The sequence below is a fragment of the Cydia fagiglandana genome, chromosome 10, assembly GCF_963556715.1.
Source record: "Cydia fagiglandana chromosome 10, ilCydFagi1.1, whole genome shotgun sequence".
In the NCBI taxonomy this organism is placed as follows: domain Eukaryota; kingdom Metazoa; phylum Arthropoda; class Insecta; order Lepidoptera; family Tortricidae; genus Cydia; species Cydia fagiglandana.
The window spans coordinates 11954971-11977423 of record NC_085941.1 but is presented as its reverse complement, the minus strand read 5'-3'; the positions used below and the strand labels follow the sequence as shown (position 1 = coordinate 11977423).

The following is a 22453-nucleotide window of genomic DNA, read 5'->3' as shown; positions in this document are numbered from 1 at the left end:
TAACCTAATTGCAATAATTGCAATACGGCGCATTATTTGCTAGCAATTGTGTATACCTATCCGGGGTTTGATTGTGAAATAAGGAATGACAAATGTCTATTGCAACATAGAATAGATGGTGCACATTGGTTAACTGGTTTTAGAGGTTTATCGGAGATATCCTGAGTATAATTGGCAGTGAATGCATTATTTTGAATTTAAATGAGAACAAAACTTATTTACATTATTTTTAATGTTGAATTAATGTAGGATACTAAAGTGTTTAACTTCAGCAGGAAACGTGAATAAAAATTTTCATCAACATAGGCCAGATTTTTCCATTTTAAATTAGAAATGTTCCTAGACTGAAAAATTTAATTCTGTTGATAATCAGCCAAAGCTAGCTAAAAAGCTAAATAATGATAATCAGCTAACATAATTAAGTATGTTTCACATTCGACTTCACAAAACAGTTTGAAATTAACAAACATAGGTATTATAACAATTACAATCAGCCCCAAGACAATACTTGTCTTGGAGCAGTTCCATTCTGGTCTTAGTGATCAGTTCCATTTCTCCAAATATCACCGTTTAATTTCAAATGCTTGGTTTAGATGAATGAAATAAACGCTATAAGTATGTTTATAAGTATTGAGGAGTTCCCTTAATTAGGTACTCAGGGAATCCATCATCAGAAGTCGACCTTGATAAAATTTTTGATTAAAATATAACGACGCAAAAGAACCCCGTACTTTTAGGCGACCAAGTTACTGGACTTATAACTTGCTGAAGCTGAACAAACCAAACGAACGCATGTTTCGTTCTGCTCTTAAGTTGGTTATAAGCTTTTAGCGGGGTAATTAAGTAAGCAAAGAAATTTAGCACATAATGTAACACAAATAAAGGTCGACTTGGCGATTCACGCATCAAATAAAACTCGGTCGCACACTTGCTTAACAGCGACATGCGTGCCGCGGCAACGACAAATATTTCAATTCCTGTGTCTTCAACTACCTTACTTAGTGTAGTGTAATACACGCACATTGACTATGATTTACTGAGACCTTAACCTCTTTATTGTGGTATATAAATGACTTTAATATAACGTTGAATTGTAAGTTCAACGGGACTCTGCTTTATCATCCTAATCACCTACTATGTATATTACCAACTGCTCGCTAACTACCAGTAGGAGGAGTAGGAGATGGCACCGCTAGAACAAGATCGTTACACTTTGGGCCCGATTCGGATTTTGAAATATACATCTATTAGATATCTTTTAGACATCACCAAGATACGATAACGATATGTTTAAGATCTAACCTGTCAAATTTGACATTTGCGCGATTCTGGAGATACTCTTGAACGATTTCCACAGGATATGACTTAGAGATCCAATTCACATCTAATAGATATCTTACTCTATCTAACGTAAAAGTGACATTGGTTGCCCGAAATGCGCTGCAAAGAGAACTAGTTGATTTGATATCTAAACTATAACGTATCTAGAATGGATCTAGGACGTGTCGTCTCTTGTGAATATCTTGAAGTTCGAATACGGCAGTTTGTTGTTTGAACACCTCGCCTGCTAAGCTACATCAGCTGTTGACTGTACCCATTGACGTCCCAGTTGTTCCCATTTTATCGGCACTATTTTAAGTGAGAATAGTAATATAAGGAAGTCATAAGAACAAATGAAGGGGGGTATTCACCTCATTTCAAATAATAAGTATTAGTTGGTATAAGTAATGTAGATGTAATGGTAATTAGCATGAAATAATATAAAGGATATATTGTATTGGAGTACAAAAGTTGTTGTCTTACCTATAAGGAAACACGTCATAGGACTGGGAAACCTGACGACCTCATTTCTAATCTTATAAGGTAATTGCCTGAGCTGGAATTCATTAACTTTCCACTTCCTGTTTCACTTTGGTTAAGTAAATTTTAATACAATAGATATAGTATTTGTTTCGTGAAGTTTTGTATATTCAGCAACAGAAGTAGTTAAACGGGCCCGGAGCTCGGCCCGGCCCCCAGGTGGCCGAAAAGAATTGCACACACAAACTTTGCGAATTCCATTGCTAGTAAAAATTTCCAAAAATTTTGAAGGACTTTTCCAACTTATTGGACAGAAAAGTTTGATCCGCAACCTGCCTCATCACTCAACATGCGCTTGGTAAATGGCGAGCCTATGTTTATCCAATGTCGCCTTTCTATCGGTCAAATATTCACTTCCAGATTCGTCAATTGGCAGCAATATCGGCAGTAGTATCATAGAAATACTGGAAATAGTCCAGTAATCTAGCAAAGCTTTTAAAGATAGAACAGAAAAGCAAAGTCACGTTATTACCAGCCCTCATCAACGCTATCGGCGCTCAGGATTGATTGCGAACCGACCTTATCTTATTTATCGCTCTCCCCGATGTATAACGCTTTTATGTCCTTTTGTGCCCTAGAGACTTTTTAACATCCCTTTAATGAGCACTTACAAAGTTTTGCAGCCACTGGTAGTCACGTTAAGGAATTCAAACTTTAATGATGGGATAGAACACGATTTATGGTTTTATTAAAGGTTAGACTTAGGTTTTATTGGCAAGTCGTTGATGAGGCAAGTTGCTAAAGTATTAGCGGGGTACCTATTCATATGTATAAGTGAACGATCCTCTCTGTTGCGGTTTCTATTACTTCTAGTATTTATAGGGCCATAATTCTAAGAATATATGACATAAGAGAGAGAATAGAGAATAGGTAAGCGATACTGCAAGGCTGTCGACCCCAGGAAAATAGTACCTAACCACTGGGCATTTATAGCCCTATTGCTTATCTTCCTTTAAAGTTAGACTGCTTATTGTTATTTGTTTTTCAAGAGGGCAAAGTTGTTGTTTAACTGCTCGTGCTAATATTCATACCCGAGCAAGCGAAAGATTTCAAAATTGATCCACGAGCTTAGCGAGTGGTTCGAAAAATGGAATCTTGAGCGTTGCGAGGGTTTCAAAGCACGAAGGTTAAACAAAATTTGCCCCCGAGTGAAACACAAAATTTTTCACCACACCAACCCGAAGCAACTATTAAATGTAAAATATCAAACAAAATCAAACCAAATCAACACCAAATTAATGTTATTAAATATTTATCATCCAAAATCATCATTTAAAAGTCAATTCTACCAGCAAACGTAAGAAAACAACTGAAAATTTGCATTTGTTTACTTTGCCTCACATGTGAATAAAATGCAACTTTGCTATCAGTTTTTGAAGTGCAAAGTAAGCCTTTCCGAGCTGGTGTGGTGAAAAAAAAATTGAAGTACATATTAAGTCACAAGTAGTGTGACATCACGGCAATCTCGTTGTAAAATGTGGTATTATTTTGGTTAGAAAATGCGTACCTATATTTTAATCGTGAACACTTAACTAGTCAATAAAGTCCGCCTTGTAGTTTGAGTTTCTAATTGACTCTCATCTTCACATTGTATGACAAATGGCATGGCAATGGCACCTATGCTTTTGGTGTCCATTGTAAAACCCTCACAAAAAGGGAGACCGAGGTGAGTTGTGACAGAGGAGAGTTGTGACATCGTCGATTTTTTGGAATCTATTAACTGAAAACTAGGTCTAGGTCTAGACAGTTATTAGATTCCAAAAAATCGACGATGTCACAACTCTCCTCTGTCACAACTCACCTCGGTCTCCCCTACAATACTTTATGTAGTATCTATTATAAAAGTCCAGTAGGTATCTGCGAGCTAAGCACAGAAAATCTGCATGAGGTTACAATACCCCGGTAGTCAATTTGGTTCGGTGTTTTCAAAACTCAGTCTCGCATTATTCGGTTCAGTGACGGTTTTCATGGGTAAAGAAAACAATATGTTTTCAGAGTCATGTTAAGTCAGGTTTAATTACTTCTGGTTTACGCTTACGTAAGCACAACATGAATTTACAAAATGTATGTATTGTCCGTAGGTATTTAAATTAAGTCGCAGCTTTGGTTCTTAATATACATCATAAAAATTCCGAATTATCCATAAATAATTTTTAAGAAAAAAAAAACCGTCTTCTATGGGGCCCGGTGAAAGATTATGGTAGATGGTGCACTATGTAGAAAAGGAGGTAAAACCAGTACTTTCTAGTAGCATTTCGTTTCCGTAAGGGTCGTAGTTCTAGCCTAACCTAATCCACACTTCTCTGATAGCAGTTCGGTTCTGTGAGGATCGCAGTTCGAACCTAATCAAACCCACTTTTCTAGTAGCATTTCGTTTCTGTAAGACTCGCAGTTCTAACCAAACCTAACCCACTTTTGTTCGGTTCTGTGAGGATCGCAGTTCAAACCTAACCTAACCCACTTAACGGCGCATGCGGTGCGGTGTACGGGAGTTTGAGCGGGAGGGGTTTGGCATCATCATACCCACATTTTATGGTAGGTAATCATAGTGGTTTATTTAGTTTAGGTATTATAGTGGTTTTCCGGGTCAAGGTCCGGGTCTCTGAGTGAGAGTCCGGGTCCGAGTCCCGGTCCGAGTCCGGGTCCGGGTCCGGGTCCGAGTCCGAGTCCGGGTCCGAGTCCGGGTCCGAGTCCGGGTCCGAGTCCGGGTCCGAATCCGAGTCCGAGTCCGGGTCCGAGTCCGGGTCCGAATCCGAGTCCGAGTCCGGGTCCGAACCGGATCCGGGTATGAGTCCGGGTCCCAGTCCAAGTCAAAATCGAAATTCGAAATCACCAAACATGTACTATGCGTCGTTGAAGAGTTCTGTTCTGATCATCATCAGCAGTTCAACTTCATCAAATGCGACAGTTTTTAATGTAAATACTTGATTTTATGATGAAAATACAAAAAATTCTATACGTATGCCTTTAAGATTTGAGGAGTTCCCTCGATTCCTTATGGATCCCAACATCAGAACTCGAGCTTGACAGAAATGTGGCTTAAAAACTAAACTTGCTTAACAAACATAACGAAGAGGACAAATCGCCAAACGTGAACTATGCGTCGTTGAAGAGTTCCGTTCTGATCATCATCAGCAGTTCCACTTCATCAAATGCAACAGTTTTTAATGAAAATGCTTGATTTTCTGATGAAAATACAAAAATCTCTATACGCATGCCTTTAAAATTTGAGGAGTTCCCTCGATTTCTTCGATTCACCATATGTATGCCTTTAAGATTTGAGGAGTTCCGTCGATTCCTCATAGATCCCATCATCAGAACTGGATTTTGACAAAAACGGGACCAATCTGTATGCATATACATACAAACAAAAAAATAATTTTCAAAATCGGTCCAGTAATGACGGAGTATGGAGTAACAAACATAAAAAATAAAAAAAAATTAAAAAAATTAAAAAAATAAAAATAATAAAAATAAAAAACATACAACCGAATTGATACCCTCCTCCTTTGGGATTTGGAAGTCGGTTAATAAAAACAAGTGAGTCTAAACCGTAAAATTATTCAACGAAAATGGTTTAATTCTCTAAATAAGCTCTGTCTTCCTAGCATAGCGGTGCCGTGTAACCGCGGCCGTTTCCATACAAAATATATGGATGGAGTAATATTTTGTATGAAAACGGCTGCTATATGACGGCACCGCTATCCTAGGAAACCAGTCAAACAAAATGTCTTATGAATTTACAAGTGCGACAGAGAGGCAACACCTCGAACGTGGTTCGCGGTAGGCCTTCAGAGCTTTCATCATCGTCATCATCATCTCAGCCATAAGACGTCCACTGCTGAACATAGGCCTCCCCCTTGGACCTCCATTCGTACCGGTTGGAAGCGACCCGCATCCAGCGTCTTCCGGCGGCCTTAACAAGGTCGTCTGTCCATCTTGTGGGTGGAGCTTTACTTATTTAAATTTGTAAGACGTTCCTTCATTGGCTCCTGCAGTATTTATGACTCTAAATGTCAGTAATTACCAAAAAAACTAGTTCACGGTCGGAAATTTTGGATCTGATGCACAACAATGATGAAATGATTTAGATGTACAACAATCTAAAATAAGACGTATGGTACCTAATTTCCTCCTTTTAAATTATAAAAAGAAGGCCACACAGATAAGTTGCTACAAAATTGTTCTTTTGTAACAGATAAGTTAGTGATAGAGCTTAGCGAAAAGAAACTGCATTTTTGGCAGAAAGCAAGCCGCTTTGCCCAGTGATACTAGGGACCAATCTGAATGATTTCATCCGAGGAAACACAAATTTCATTCACTAGAATTCAAGATGGCGGACATTTTCCAAAATGGCGGCTGCAATATTTAAAAAAATTATAGACACAAAACGGCTACACCGATTTTGGTGATTTATATATCGATCAATTCGTATTGACACCTGTAATCGAATAAAAAATATGGCATTTAAGAAATTAAAGATGGCGGCCGAATATTAAGAAAATAGTGTTTTTTTTTTTAAATTTTTTTCCTTCTAATTAAAATAACAACTAAATATTCTATAATATGATCACATATTCTTTAATTTAAATGAAACCTAATAATATTATCTGTAAAATAAAAAAATAATCTTAACAATCTGTTGAGTAGTTTTTGAACTATACGCATTTCAAAAAGCGCGTAACTGCCGTCCGAAACGGTCCGCTCGCGCGGCTCGCGTCAAAACTGAGAACTTTGATGATTTAAAGGCAAAAAAAGAACTGAAAACATGTTTACTATATTTATTGAGCTATAAATTAATTAATTAATTGTATTTCCGCTAATTATTTGTGACCTTCACGGGAAGAGGTATGGCGGCTGGCGCTTACGTCGCTTAGCACCGGAATAGTATTGGAGCGGCGTTAATAATAGCGTAAGCGCCATCCGCCCTAAGGTACCTATACCCGTGGGTTCAAATTTATTCCTCTTTATCATCTTCGTCCGATGTGTTTGAACAGAAAGAAAAGAAAATTCATATGAAATCAGAACAAAATATACCTAATATAATTAAATTAAATATATAGAGATGCGACAAGGATATCGTCCGGAGGATCCAGATGGCTAAGGGAGTGATGAGCCGGTTAGACAAGATTTGGAGGGATCGTGCTATCCAGAGGAGCACAAAGATCAGACTAGTGCGATCCCTAGTATTCTCGATCTTTATGTATAGCTCAGAGACCTGGACTATCCGAGCCAAAATGAAAAGTCGCATCGATGCCTTCGAAATGTGGTGTTGGCGTCGACTTCTGCGAATACCTTGGGCTGCAAAGCGTACGAACCTGTCCATTCTAGAAGAGCTACGCATAAACCGCCGGCTGTCGACCATATGTCAAGACCGCATCCTTGCATATTTTGGCCACCTCTCACGACGTTCTCCTGATAGCCTAGAAATGACGACTATTACGGGCAAAGTTGAGGGCCAGAGGACTCGCGGCAGACCACCCGCTAGATGGAGTGCACAAGTCACTACACCGCTGCATCTACATCTGCAGGAAGCCGTACATATGGCGGGTGACAGAAGCCTATGGAAGAGACTGGTCAGCAACATTAGGACATGATGTCACGATCCTCAGCATTGAGGGAACGACTGATGATGATGATGATGATATAGAGATGAACTACGCCAAACTGTCCCGCCCCTCCATTACTATTTCAATGTGTGTAGTATTGAAATAGTAATGGAGGGCGGGACAGTTTGGCGTAATTTACGTATAAGTACCTTTCGTTTTTGCAGTTGTCTTTGCAAGTGCTGCATTGCACTGTGCAGGGTAGACCCACCTCTGACACGTGCAGCGCATTGTTTCGCAGCCTTTTTTAGAGCCGCAATGGTCCAGGTATGATAATTCATGCCATATCTCCCTGGCACCAGACCGTTGCGGTTCCCAACTGCCATTAGATGACTTCCAACCCCAAGAGGATGGCAATGGCACAGAGGCATCATGAAGAATCAGGTTTCATGGGCATATCACCCCATAAGTGGCCTGCTTGATATGTGAGGCGGAGCGCGTGTTTATGTAATGCTGCCGATGTTGGTGGGATGGTGGTTACCAATTTATTATTAGTAGCAGATAGCTCCTTGCGGACCAAGTTGACCAACGAATGTGCTATTTGTGGGTCATATAGGTAGCAGGTGAACTTTTCCAGCATAGCCATGATTTCTTCAGGAAGGCTTTGTAATGGCTGCGATATTTCTTTCAAAGCTGGTGTAACTTAAGGGTGTGACAACCTGACAACCACGTTTTGAAGCAAGACTTCTTTCCTTTTGTATGAAAGTAAGAAGTGTCACACCCTGTAGAGGCGTGAAAGTCACGAAGACCGGTTGATCTGTCAGGACCCAAAGTATTTGCTATTTTATGAACATCGACATAACGGCCTTTATTTGCAGTCCCAGTTAAAAGCCATAACTCTTGCAGGCCACTCTCAATTTAAGTTTGATGAATGATATCTGTAACAACAAAACATCTGCCTAATTCCCTGTTCTCAATTTAAGTTTGATGATATGATATCAATAACACCAAAACATCTGTATCGGAAGATCTAATCAAAATACGCCTAATTCCCTGTTCTGCCTGATCTTATGAATAGGAACACATGCGGAAGAAGCTGATGGCCGCATCGTACAGTCAGCAGCAGATATACCTGAGCGGGCAAGGTGTCCAAGAAAACATATACACTTTAATCGTCACAAAAATAAGGACATCTAAGATGTCATTTTCACGTAGGCTTCCAGTTCGTCACAAATACCTTAACTTCTGAGTTTTTCTTTAACACATACACCCTTATTTAATCACAATGACAATAACGGTTAAAAAGTCAGTGGTAACTAAGCAATCAAATTCAAGCTGCTGTCATTAATACCTACACGCACTGCCAATCACGTACGTCAGCAGCCAGGGTGCCACCAGTTGCTAAGCAGTTGTTATTTCAATGGTAACTAAGCATCAACATTTTATCTATTTAACTTTAAAATAAATACTGTAGCACTACGAATTGACACCTCCTTTCTTAAAGAAGTATTTTATCGTTAAGTGTCAAACTTATACAATAAATAAGTAGGTTCTACTAGAATGATCGGTTTTTTTTATTTTAACTGTCATATGCAGCTGTTCTTCCAAACCGTTGATCATATTATATACCTATGTTAATATATTTATTTAGCCCACTTATTGTAGTAAAATATACTATACAGGGTGGCCCATTTAGATCGGCCAGTATGGGAAAATCTGATACTATACGATATACACCGATCTCTTCTTAGGAATCATGTCATCGATTTTAGTAACACGAAAAACTGCATTCATACATTAAAAAAAAATGTGTACTCAGCTCGGGAATCGAACCCCGAACGTTTTGAAAAATAAAACTAAGACTATTTCTATTTAGATATCGATTGTGTAGGTCTTAAGCAATAAATGTTACTATGAAACATGATGTCTGAAATGAATAAAATGCATTGTTTTCATATCCTTTAATTTAATTTAGTCAGTTTTCGAAGATACCAGCATTTTTAGGGTTCCGTACCCAAAGGGTAAAACGGGACCCTATTACTAAGACTCTGCTGTCCGTCCGTCTGTCCATCGACATCCGTCCGTCCGTCCGTCTGTCACCAGGCTGTATCTCAGGAACCATGATAGCTAGACAGTTCAAATTTTCACAAATGATGTATTTCTGTTGACGCTATTATAAGTAACAAGAAATACTAAAAACAGAATAAAATAAAGATTTAAGTGGGGCTCCCATACAACAAACGTGATTTTTGAGTAGTAAATATCAAATGGCATTCCGCACAGGAGTAATCTAAGTAACGCCCACTGCGGGTTCAAACCTACAACGTCCTGATAGAAAGTCGTACATACGCTACATGTGACATTATCTTCAAAAATTATATAAACTAATGCGAAATTAACATAAAACCAGAAGACACAAATTAATAATAGAAATGAAATCCAAAAAAAAAACAAAAAGCTGTAATCTCTAGGTGCGTACGACTGAGATTTGAACCCGCGGTCTCTGCTTTGAAAAGCAAACGCCTGTTACTGAGACCACGACGTGCCTTGACAATTGGCTCTAAATTCGGCTTCAGTTAGCTTTTGCTATGTGTCATTCGTCTTGACGATTCTGTTAAAAGAAATAGTTTGCAGTAAGTTGACCGAGAGGCTCCTGTCAAATGGTTGAAGGGCAAAACGTGAGATAGATGTATGTGATGACAAGACTGTACTGCTTTCGATGATTGTCAAAACGCTTTACCTGAAATTTGCATGGCTATCTTTTATTCAATATTCGACCATACTTGTATGCTTTAAAGTCTATTTTTCCATATTGTTCAGATATATTTAACACGTTGCCCGCTTAGATACCATTGGTTTTTTGACAGCTAAGGTATCAATGACTTGTTGTAAGTGTAGAAATTAATGAATAGCGACTGTTAACATATTTGTGACACGTTGAGCGCTCACAAGTAAATACTACCATGACAGTCAACAACTTTTTGACAGTTTAAACGTTTACCTCTCTTTGAGCACCTGGAGTGTATAGCGACTTCTGCTGCTGACTGTACTTCACGCGAAAGATCAGGAAGAACAGGGAATTAGGCGTATTTTGATTAGATCTTCCGATAGGTACAGATGTTTTGGTGTTATTGATATCATATAATCAAACTTTAATTGAGAGTGGCCTGCAAGAGTTATGGCTAATAACTGGGGCTGCAAATAAACGCCGTTATATCGATGTTCACAAATAGCAAATACTTTGGGTCCTGACAGATCAACCGCTCTTCGTGGCTTTCACGCCTCTACAGGGTGTGACACTATTTCTGACTTCCATACTAAAGGAAAGAAGTCTTGCTTCAAAACGTGGTTGTCACACCCTGAAGTTACACCAGCTTTGAAAGAAATATCGCAGCCATTACAAAGCCTTCCTGAAGAAATCATGGCTATGCTGGAAAAGTTCACCTGCTACCTATATGACCCACAAATAGCACATTCGTCGGTCAACTTGGTACGCAAGGAGCTATTTGCTACTAAAAATAAATTGGTAACCAGCATCCCCCCAACATCGGCAGCATTACATAAACACGCGCTCCGTCTCACATCAAGCAGGCCACTTATGGGGTGATATGCCCTTATTCTTGATGATGCCTCTGTGTCATCGCCATCCTCTTGGGGTTGGAAGTCATCTAATGGCAGTTGGGAATCGCAATGGTCTGATGCCAGGGAGATATGGCGTGAATTATCATACTTGGACCATTGCGGCTCTAAAAAAGGCTGCGAAACAATGCGCTGCACGTGTCAGAGGGTGGGTCTACCCTGCACAGTGCAATGCAGCACTTGCAAAGGCAACTGCAAAAACGGAAGGTACTTATACGTAAATCACGCCAAACTGTCCCGCCCTCCATTACTATTTCAATACTACACACATTGAAATAGTAATGGAGGGGCGGGACAGTTTGGCGTAGTTCATCTCTATATATTTAATTTAATTATATTAGGTATATTTTGTTCTGATTTCATATGAATTTTCTTTTCTTTCTGTTCAAACACATCGGACGAAGATGATAAAGAGGAATAAATTTGAACCCACGGGTGTAGGTACCTTAGGGCGGATGGCGCTTAAGCTATTATTAACGCCCCTCCAATACTATTCCGGTGCTAAGCGACGTAAGCGCCAGCCGCCATACCTTTTCCCGTGATGGTCACAAATAATAAGCGGAAATACAATTAATTTATTAATTTATAGCTTAATAAATAAAGTAAATATGTTTTCAGTTCTTTTTTTGCCTTTAAATCATCAAAGTTCTCAGTTTTGACGCGAGCCGCGCGAGCTGGCGGTTTCGTACGGCAGTTACGCGCTTTTTGAAATGCGCATAGTTCAAAAACTACTCAACGGATTGTTAAGATTATTTTTTTATTTTACAGATAATATTATCAGGTTTCATTTAAATTAAAGAATATGTGATCATATTATAAAATATTTAATTGTTATTTTTATTAGAAGGAAAAAAATTAAAGAAAAAAAACACAATTATCTTAATATTCGGCCGCCATCTTTAATTTCTTAAATGCCATCTTTTTTATTCGATTACAGGTGTCAATACGAATTGATCGATATATCAATCACCAAAATCGGTGCCGCCGTTATGTGTCTATAATTTTTTTAAATATTGCAGCCGCCATTTTGGAAAATGTCCGCCATCTTGAATTCTAGTGAATGAAATTTGTGTTTCCTCGGATGAAATCATTCAGGTTGGTCCCTAGTATCACTGGGCAAAGCGGCTTGCTTTCTGCCAAAAATGCAGCTTTCGATGTAAATATCGCCGTAAGCCCTACTACTAAGTATACTGATTATAAATTTATGGGTGGCTATTTCCAGCAAGAAGCAAATTCAAGGTCTCACAAATGTAAGGTCATTGTATCTTTTGTTTTGGTAAATGCAGCTTAAACGGAATAATCCGTAGGTCATCTATTTTTCTAACTGCCGATGGTTTTCTTTTTCTTAGTTAAATCCAGGTAGGTAAATAAATATTATGCATTTTGTAGATATTTTTGCAGCGTATTAGTTAAATTCTCACATTTTAGTATGCCTACTCTAAAAGTTTTTTGCAACTGATTATATTTAAGCACCCAATCATTTTAGCAGTAAAATTATTTAATTACACAAACGGTAGACCCGTTTGTGTTCAGCTGAGTTGCACCAGCTGTGGTCAGCTGTGGTGGTGGTGGTGTGGCTCAGCTGAAACGTCGGAATTAAAGGTAAAAACAATGAAATTATATCGCGGTAGACCTGTTTGTCTAATTAAATATGTGTACAAAACGCGAGAGTTTAAAGTGTTATATAGTAAAATTATTATAATTATATCTATAAAAGTCATGAAAAGCATATAATTGTTCTGCATGCATGTACTGTCAGTTTTTAAAAGAAGTAGTCATATAGAAACTAATAATCAATAATAATATTTTATTTTTTAATAGAACACAACACACAGGTGCATGCCTAGTGATAGTTATTTGTTTTACAGTGGGGCAAAATCGTGCAAATGAAAATTACCCCGGTGAAAACAAATGATTCTCAGACTGAAACACGAGCGTAAGTAGTGGTTTGCATATTGGAATCATAAGCGTTACTGGTTTCAGGCAAGTTAAACAAACTTGACTACCGAATAAACAGATTTTCTAACCACAACAAACCCGAGTAAAATAGTAACTGTAAAAATGTAAAAAACTTTTGATCCAAAAAGAACGCTTAATAGATATACGCTTACTTAAAAATCATTATTTAAAAGTCAATCCTACCAGCCAAAACGAGGAAACAACTCTAAATTTTCATGGGCTTAGGTACTTTTCCTTTCTTGTGGATAAAATGCATCTTTATAATCAGTTTTGAGGAATAAAAAAGCTTTAGGAGCTGGTGTGGTGAAAACTAATTTAATTACTATCCTATTTTCTTTGTATACGAATGTTTGATAATTTTGTCTGTAGCGCATCTCGCGCGCAAAAATAAGTGCGAGCAAAATGCATATTGACACGATTAGCAGTCCATTTAGCGCGAACGATCGCATCAATATCAATATCGACACCTATCAGATTTTAAAACAAGCATACCGCTTCTGCATGCAGTTTGTTTGGGTTCGGTTGCGACAGCGGTCAAGGCCGCTCTCTGGTTAAACGCGTTTGTTACGAGTGATCTGTAATGTGTCAAAAGCCAGACGGCCTTCTCAGTTGCTATTCTTCTTTTTTGAAGGTCGCGTGTGACCCTTTAAAAATATTACATTTTACAAAAATTCTTTGTATTGTAATAAGAAACATTTCGCTGCAAGAGTATTGCATAAGTCATAGCAGCCATTGATAAATCAGATTCATTGAATTTTTTGCACGGAAATTCGTACACTTTCACGTTTCAGACGTGTTCCTCAGACTGTTGGATTTTATTTGAGTTTCGTAGAAAATAAACAATATTTTAGGTAGGTACCTAATTTCGTAGCTTCCGCACATTAAGTTTTGGGGGCCTACCAAGATGACATCCGTTGATAAAAAAAATATCAACTGTATACGCGATTACGATCAGTTCTGAGTGGGTCTAAAATAGATGATTGGTACCTACAATGCCTCAAGGGCCTATTTTAGATTTAAGCTAGTTATTAATTTCTTTTAGTAATACCTACCACTGTATATATCTTGTTTGTAAATAAATGATTTTTCTAAGATGATTTCTAAATTAACGTGTGAGATTTCGTTAGATTAATGTCTGTCTGGGGCCTTATTCGACATTTACAAATCTGACATTTCAAATCCACATCAAATTAACAGCGGTCTCAGTTGCGAGAGACATTATATTGTCATAATTTAAGAATAGCATGTTTACATATAATACACGCGATGAAATATTTTTTTTTGTTCTAACGCAAACATTTGCGCATGATTATCAGTGGATGCTGTTAAATATTTCCTGTAATTTGCAATGGATGTTATTGCAAATGATGCTTATCATAAAACAATGATGATAGAATATAACTGTATTCAAGCGTTGGATTTGGTTTTAGAAAATAAGAGATAAGGGACACCAATCAAAATGTCCGTCAAACAATATTTATTTATCAAATTACCGCTGCGTATATAGATCAATCGTCTTCTATATATATTTTTCTTATCATCTGCCTGATCTGCCGTATTCGAACTTCAAGATATTCACAAGAGAAGACACGTACTAGACCCATTCTAGATACGTTATAGTTTAGTTATCAACTAGTTCTCTTTTGCAGCGCAATTCGGGCAACCAATGTCACTTTTACGTTAGATAGAGTAAGATATCTATTAGATATGAATTAGATCTCTAAGTCATATCCTGTGGAAATCGGTCAAGAGTATCTCCAGAATCGCCCAAATGTCAAATTTGACAGGTTAAATCTTAAACATATCGTTATCGTATCTTGGTGATGTCTAATAGAGGTCTATTTCATAATCCGAATCGGGCCCCATAAGTCTTTCTGAGGTAATAAAGCAGTCAATTGTGAAATGGGTTCCTGGCAACAATAATAATATCATATATCATTTATAAAGTGAAATGAACGCACTGTGATTAGTTATGCAACCACTTGCAAGACTGAAACCGCTTACACGTTTTGCGTTTCTGTAACCGCAAGAAATTTTTCGCAGTGCGTTCTTAGCCAGTCGATTACTTTTATTACATTCCGGTTTTTTTTATTATAACAATGTCACAATATCATGTATAACAACTTAGAATTTATCCGTCAACTGAAACTTACTTGATACAGTTAGCATCTAAATAAGTAAGTTAAAGATCACCTAATCGCCTAATACGTCTACGCCTCGGCTAGTCTGTGGCCATGAGTAAACCCATGCATAAAAAAAAAAAAAAAAATCGGCAGGTTTATTGGTGATATCGCCACTTATGTTAAAACTGTAATATGTTGGTACATACAAGTTATTAAAGCAAGATAAATTAACCAGCTATAAGCACCTACATCATTAATTCGCCATCACATGCCGTGTTCATCACACAAAAGGTCAACTACACTACACGTAGCCATAATAATAACTCAAAGATAATTAAAAGGACCTTGTCACACTGCCTTCCCAACTTAACCTAAAATCATGGAGTCATTATAACTAAGGGCCATTGCATACGGTAAATTAGCAGCGATGTACAATCGCCATCATATCGGAGCGGCTAAGGTGTTCACAATATTAGAAACACGCACTCTAGTCCGATAGCAATAACTTTTGAAGTTATAAGATTATTAATGTTGCTTATTTTTTACATATAGTTTCCAGACCACATACTAAACCTAATAATAATAATTTGTGTCATCCTAGGTATTTGCTTAGGTAGAAATTTAGGTATTTCTTTTTTTAAACAGCATTCGGTAAAAACAATATTCGAAATGAAATTCTTTGTTTCCCTGTAAAAGCGAAGTGGCTTCCGACATACACACGCATTTTGTGTCATTTTCATCCACGGGTATAATGACATTTAATAAATACCTAATAGTGAACCTAAAATGCCTAAAATAAAATTATAGTCGGTAAGTGAAGTGTTGTACTTCACAGGATATTATAATATGTTATTCAAACAAATGTGTGTCAAATTCATCCACCGCTTTTATTTTTAATATTTTTTTTTCTTATAAAAATCAAGTATCTGCCACAAAAAAAAATTCATGTTATTAAGTTTACGTCTACATTATTATAATGCCACATCGAGACAACATTCATAATTTGGGTCATTTTCAACCACGGTTTTTTACTATTTGGCAAAATAAAACTTTGCATGAACGGCGTACGCGGGGAAGGCTACCTACGCGGGTAGGGTGCTTGTTAGATGAACATTATGGCTTCTCTATCCGATGAGCCAACGCCGGCCACTCCAAGGAACGCAGCCATGCGGTAGAATGAGATAGCAATATCACTTGCTCCCTCTAACGCATAAATGCGTCCCTTGGAGTGGCTGGCATTGGCCCATCGTGTAGAGGAGCCATTACAGTGTATTTATTTCATTCGGAGGCATCTTTTCATAGGCTCATTCGTGAAGTTCGCAATCAAAAGGTACCACTTTATCCTTGCCATAAGGACTCTCTGACAGGTTATTTGTATAAAGATACAATAAAGTTTCGTCTTTATGGTAAACGACAAAGTGGTCCCTACCTTTTGAATGAGAATGTCACATCAGCGACTTTTAAAAATAACTTTTATTCGATATTTAGAACACTTTTTAAGATTATTTTAAGACGCAATGTATTGCTAATTTTGTGATGTATAAAGCCTGGCAAGCAACGTCAATTATAATGATGATGATGTACATTGAATACAAGACTTCATAAATTATAAAAGTTATTGAAAAAAGAAGTATGTTCGTTTGAGGAGCAGAATATAATTGTTTTAATTATTTTGGTGATATTACGGGCTCCACCGGGTTGGTATAATTATGAGAAAAAATGTTGGCTTGCGATTATCGTTAGCCACGCCCCCCACAACATAGCATGAATTGAAGGCAATGAAAATATTTGCACTTGCATGTGCAACTATAATATGTACCTAGTTGATACATAATATAAAGACTGATTTTATTAATTTTAGTAATATATATTATTACGATACCTTTTGGTTCAATTGGCGTAAAGAACAAAATGCTACTTTTCAGGAGACGCGAAAAACTGCATTTTTAGGGTTCCGTACCCAAAGGGTAAAACGGGACCCTATTACTAAGACTTCGCTGTCCGTCCGTCCGTCCGTCCGTCTGTCACCAGGCTGTATCTCACGGACCGTGATAGCTAGACAGTTGAAATTTTCACAGATGATGTATTTCTGTTGCCGCTATAACAACAAATACTAAAAACAGAATAAAATAAAGATTTAAGTGGGGCTCCCATACAGCAAACGTGATTTTTGACCAAAGTTAAGCAACGTCGGGAGTGGTCAGTACTTGGATGGGTGACCGTTTTTTTATTTGCTTTTTTTGTTTTTTTTTTTGCATTATGGTACGGAACCCTTCGTGCGCGAGTCCGACTCGCACTTGCCCGGTTTTTTTTAAAATGTTTATAATATATTTTTGTGGTTTATCGAGCTATGTTTTTGATGTGTATTGGAAAAGTACTCAAAATGTTAGTCTCTTTAACCTGAATTAGCAATCATATCTATAAATTAAATACGAAAGAAGTTAATTTCCTTTAAAATTGGTCAAAAACACTATGAATGTCCTTTACGCCAATGAAATTTTTGATAATTTAGTGAATCTTGTTTATTAGGGGGACGTAAGAGACGTTATCAGACTATTTTATTCCAAATTCGGGGTGTATTAGTTACCAGTCACGGTACACATGTTAACTTTTCTCAGCATAATTTACTGTTACGAAGCTTAAAAATGTATCAAACGGTAGTTGATTATGCCAGGTATATCCCGATTAGAGTTATAATAGTATAGTATCTAAAATCCTAAGAACTTTGTTTATTAAAATTTTCATACATAGGAATTTTACATCTTAAAAATAATTACACAGTAACTATTAGTCAAACCCGTTCTTTATCGCTTCCGGTGCAAAAGTGCCCATAATACTCACGGCATTACCCCGCTGGATGGCTATGGACAGCCTCTGCACCAGAAAAGATTCAGAGTGGGGATCCTCTCCCTTTTGCCTATGTCACGCACAAATTGTTTCGCGTCAGCACCCCAGCAGCCCGCAGTTTCCTAAAGGGACGAAAATAAAGGGCAAGTAAAATAATATCAATATGTAGTATAATATGTCCTTTACGACCATACTGACCATACGAGATACGATATGAAAAATCATCAAGACAAATGAAGGGCTTAAAGGACGACAAAACACATGTAAGTCATTTACAACAATATTTATAGCGGTAACCTTTACGATAATATCCATATTTCTAATTTATAACTGGTGATTTACCATTGAGATAAGCTGTTTTTGCAAGCTCATAGTGCAAAAATTGGGTCGTAAAGGCAACTTTTTAAGAGATATCGAACGAAAGCGCTTGGAATTCTGAACAAAACTGTATATAACGACTACCGTAGGCTCAAAGGGCGTAAGGGACAAAATTGCGAAAATGCAGTTATACTCAGTATTTTTTTTTCTATCGAATAGTATTATTTAACGTCTCGATAACTTGAAAAAAATGTCCGTTAAGCACTATGAAAAATCAATGCTTGAACACAATTTTCCAACGCATTTGGCCGTATCTGACAATTCAAAAAAATTTTGTGAGACATTTTGGCGTAACTCCCAACTTTGTGTACGATTTGCGTGGATGTCTTTTGCATCGGAAATTTTATTAAATAAATATGTGGTAATTTTTTGTCCGTTACGCCTCTTTGCGCTTTTTGAGTGCTAAATGTACGTTACGCCCATAACTAATGGATGTTTACACGAGTGTTAGATAATTCAATGTACGAGATACGCCCCCATACTATGTATAATTTCGGGTTTATAATTGTTGTTTTTTTGTGTTTAAGTGGGATGAGCTAGTTATACTTTCCTTGTGAATTTTTTTATTAAGTAGGTACTTGCATTACCTACTCATGTGCTCATTGATTTATTTATAGGGTTACTAAATTTTGACAATTTAAACTGAACTAGTACTTTTTCATCAGTTTTATGAAAATAATAAAACATGACTATATTCAAATGATAATTATGGCGTTTAATTAAGGTAAGACTGATAACTTTTAGTTTTGTTTGTGACAGGGTCATTGGTAATACCTATTGATTAAAACGTATCATTAATACTTTTTTGTTTAAACCCTAATTTACAGGATTACCCTTATGAAAGTTACTGTTTAGTTAAATTAACGTTTGCATTTAAATCCATAGAAGTACGTAAGCCTGGCCTTTTTCTACTCTAATGTAATGTCATAAATATGCGATCATATTCATTAAGTTTTACTGAATAGGCATATGAAATTTCTAAACTACTATTGTACCTAATAGTATTTTAGTATGTAAAAGTAAAATTTATAATCTAATTAACATTACAAACAGAAATAATGCATAATACTTTCTTTGATGCCCATGTGCAGCCCGGGCAGGCGTCTTGCGTCTATCCGTTTGGCGTGTTTGGGGTGGCCAGCTTCTTCAGGGGTTTCTTGATATCTTGTGAGGAGTAAAGGAGGGGAGACCCCTGCGGTACTCCGCCTCGGAGCGGGGCTCGAAGAGTATCCCAGCCCCCAGCGGTGTGGTGAATCGTGACTCCCCCTTTATTTCGCGCCTGCTGCCTTTTTAGACGAATTAACAATACTGTCAACAGTATTGTTTTTTTAGAACTGGATTTTATTTTTGTTCCGCTTGATATTAAACAATATAACAACAGCAACGCAATATAACAGCAGCTATTCAAAGTATTTTTGAAATAATTCCAATAGTTCTGACTTAATTCATTGCAAAAATGCTATAATGATAAGAAATTATTTTTATTTTTTTCTCAATTCTCCCATGGCTTGCAAGAATGCGACTCATACCACTGTGTAGCAGATACATTTACCTACATACCTAGCCCTATTTCGTTTGTGTACGCTGTGGGTCATATGTCCGAACAAAATGCCCAATGACCTTTTAAACTAATGCTAGCACCTACGCACACACACATGCGTACAAAAAGAAAGAGAAAAAAAAGAAGCATAATTGAAAATGGCAATAGAAGCCTTACAATAGATCTTAAGTTTTAACACTTATAGCTAAGTTTAACACTTATAGCGCCTAGAATAACAGAGGTCTTAGAATTCAAAAGATGAGAACAAAACAAAACAAAATAAAAAGATTGAAATGTAGTTAATGAATACGTTATGTAATATTGGTATATTAATACACTAAGTTGATAAATTCAATGCATTTGCTCGCCTAATGAAGAAAATAAAAAGAAAAGCCGAAAGTATAGGTACATGAATTAAATACATTAGTAGAAAGGTCGCTCACACAAAACACCGCTTAACCAAACTGTGCCTCACACTGGGAACTTTGCAATATCAATATATACATCAATGGTAGGACAGCAGTGATTCTGTTGAAGTAATATACCTAAACAAATAAATAGAACATTGTTTTAGTGGCTAAGAAAACGACCTTTTCCACGTTTAAGTATTCAAAATAACAAAAATGTGGAAAAACTTAACAGTGAATACTACATCTCTATATTTTTTCGGAACAAAAATGTAAATTATAGTAAGTACTTAGAAGTATAGTGTTCCCTAAATGCAAGTAGTAGCAATATTGGCAATTTTTTTTTTTTAATTATGAATGGGCTTACTCATGGCCACAGACTAGCCGAGGCGTAGACGTGGCTTACGATGGAGCGAGCTCGCCCAGAAGGTGCCTGCAACGAAGGTGCTGCTTGGTATTGCAACGAAATTATTGGATTTACGCCAAATGGTACTAAAACAGTTTAAAGTTTAACATTACGCCCTTTTTCTAATAAGATAAACAATAAAGAAGAGACGTAAGGGACACCCTTCTTAAAAACAGTCGTGGTTTTTGGCGTAACGGACATGCTATTTTCGTTAATAAGCATTGTATTGTAAGTTCAAGAAATCAGTTTAAAAGACCTCAAAAAGTTAGGAATAAGCCACATACAGGCATTAGTTTATTCAAACAAACAAAAAAGGTCTGTTTTTTTCCTCAAACAAAACTGTTTTTTGGCTCTCCTGAAAAATCGCGTTTTGTCAGTTAAGCCCTTTGAGCCTACGGTAGTCGATATAACTCATTTTCACCAAAATGTCCTTTACGCCAATTGAACCCAAAGGTAATTATTATCCAAGAAGCTTGAACTATCAAAAGTGTTGGTAATTATTATTGAGGGTAAATGTATAATAATAATACTTCAATTTAATTTGTTCAAATACTTCATAGTAGCCTAGCTCATGTCGGTGGAGTATTCGCCATTCCGTTCTTTTCTCTGCCACTGTTTTGAGCTCCTTGATGCGTCACGTCACTACATTAATTTTCTCTTTGGCCTGGTCAATATATGCACGTCTCGGTCTTCCTCTGCCTCTCTGTTCTTCTATTCTGCCTTCAATTATAGAGTTTATGTAAGTATCGTGACGTATCATGTGCCCCAACATGTTTCCCCTTCGGTTTGTTTGTTTTTAGCAGAGATCTCTTCTCACCTACCAAATTAAATTAAATTAATATACTTGGAGTAATATAAACAAATAAAAAAAAAAAACATTGTTTTTGTGGCTAAGAAAACGACCTTTTCCACGTTTAAGTATCCAAAATAACAAAAATGGGGAAAACTTGACAGTGAATACATCTCTATAATTTTTCGGAAAAAAATGTAAAGTATAGTACTAGAAGTATAGTGTTCCCTAAATGCAAGTTGCCAATATTGCAAAGAAGAGGCGTAAAGGACGCCTTTTTAAAAAATAGTCGTGGTTTTTGGCGTAACGGACATGCTATTTTCGTAAATAAGCATTGTATTCAAGAAATCAGTTTAAAAGACCTCAAAAAATTAGGCATAAGCCACATACAGGCATCAGTTAATTCAAACAAACAAAAGTGTCTGATTTTTTTCTCAAAACAAAACTGATTTTTGGCTCTCCTGGAAAATCGCGTTTTGTCAGTTAAGCCCTTTGAGGCTACGGTAGTGGATATAACTTATTTTCGCCAAAATGTCCTTTACGCCAATTGAACCCAAAGGTATTATCTAAGAAGCTTGAACTATCAAAAGTGTTGGTAATTATTATTTAAGGTAAATGTATCCAAAACATAAGAATAAACAGGCTTTAAATAACCTAAATATGTGTAATTAATAATATCTATTGTAAAAAAATGCTAAGAACAAAAAAATACATAAAAAAAAATAATGTGCATAATTTACGTTAAGTATGGAAAGACTGGTTTGTGCTATTTATAATGAAAAAAAAAATGTTTATATTAAAATTTATTAGTCCATATAATTAAGATATATTGAAGTTAGACTTGATTAGATAATTAGATATAGAAATCAAAATATTAATAACATTAATATAAATTAAGTTCAAGAAGTAATATTTTTATCAAAGAATGAAAGTTACCTCAAGTCACGGCATTAATAAG

General features: G+C 36.7%; 1 protein-coding gene across 1 annotated transcript in view; it reads left to right on the top strand.

The window, feature by feature from the left end:
• LOC134667876 (circadian clock-controlled protein daywake-like) overlaps positions 1-22453 on the top strand; it is a 33018-nt gene that overhangs the window by 482 nt on the left and 10083 nt on the right. The window lies entirely within an intron of this gene.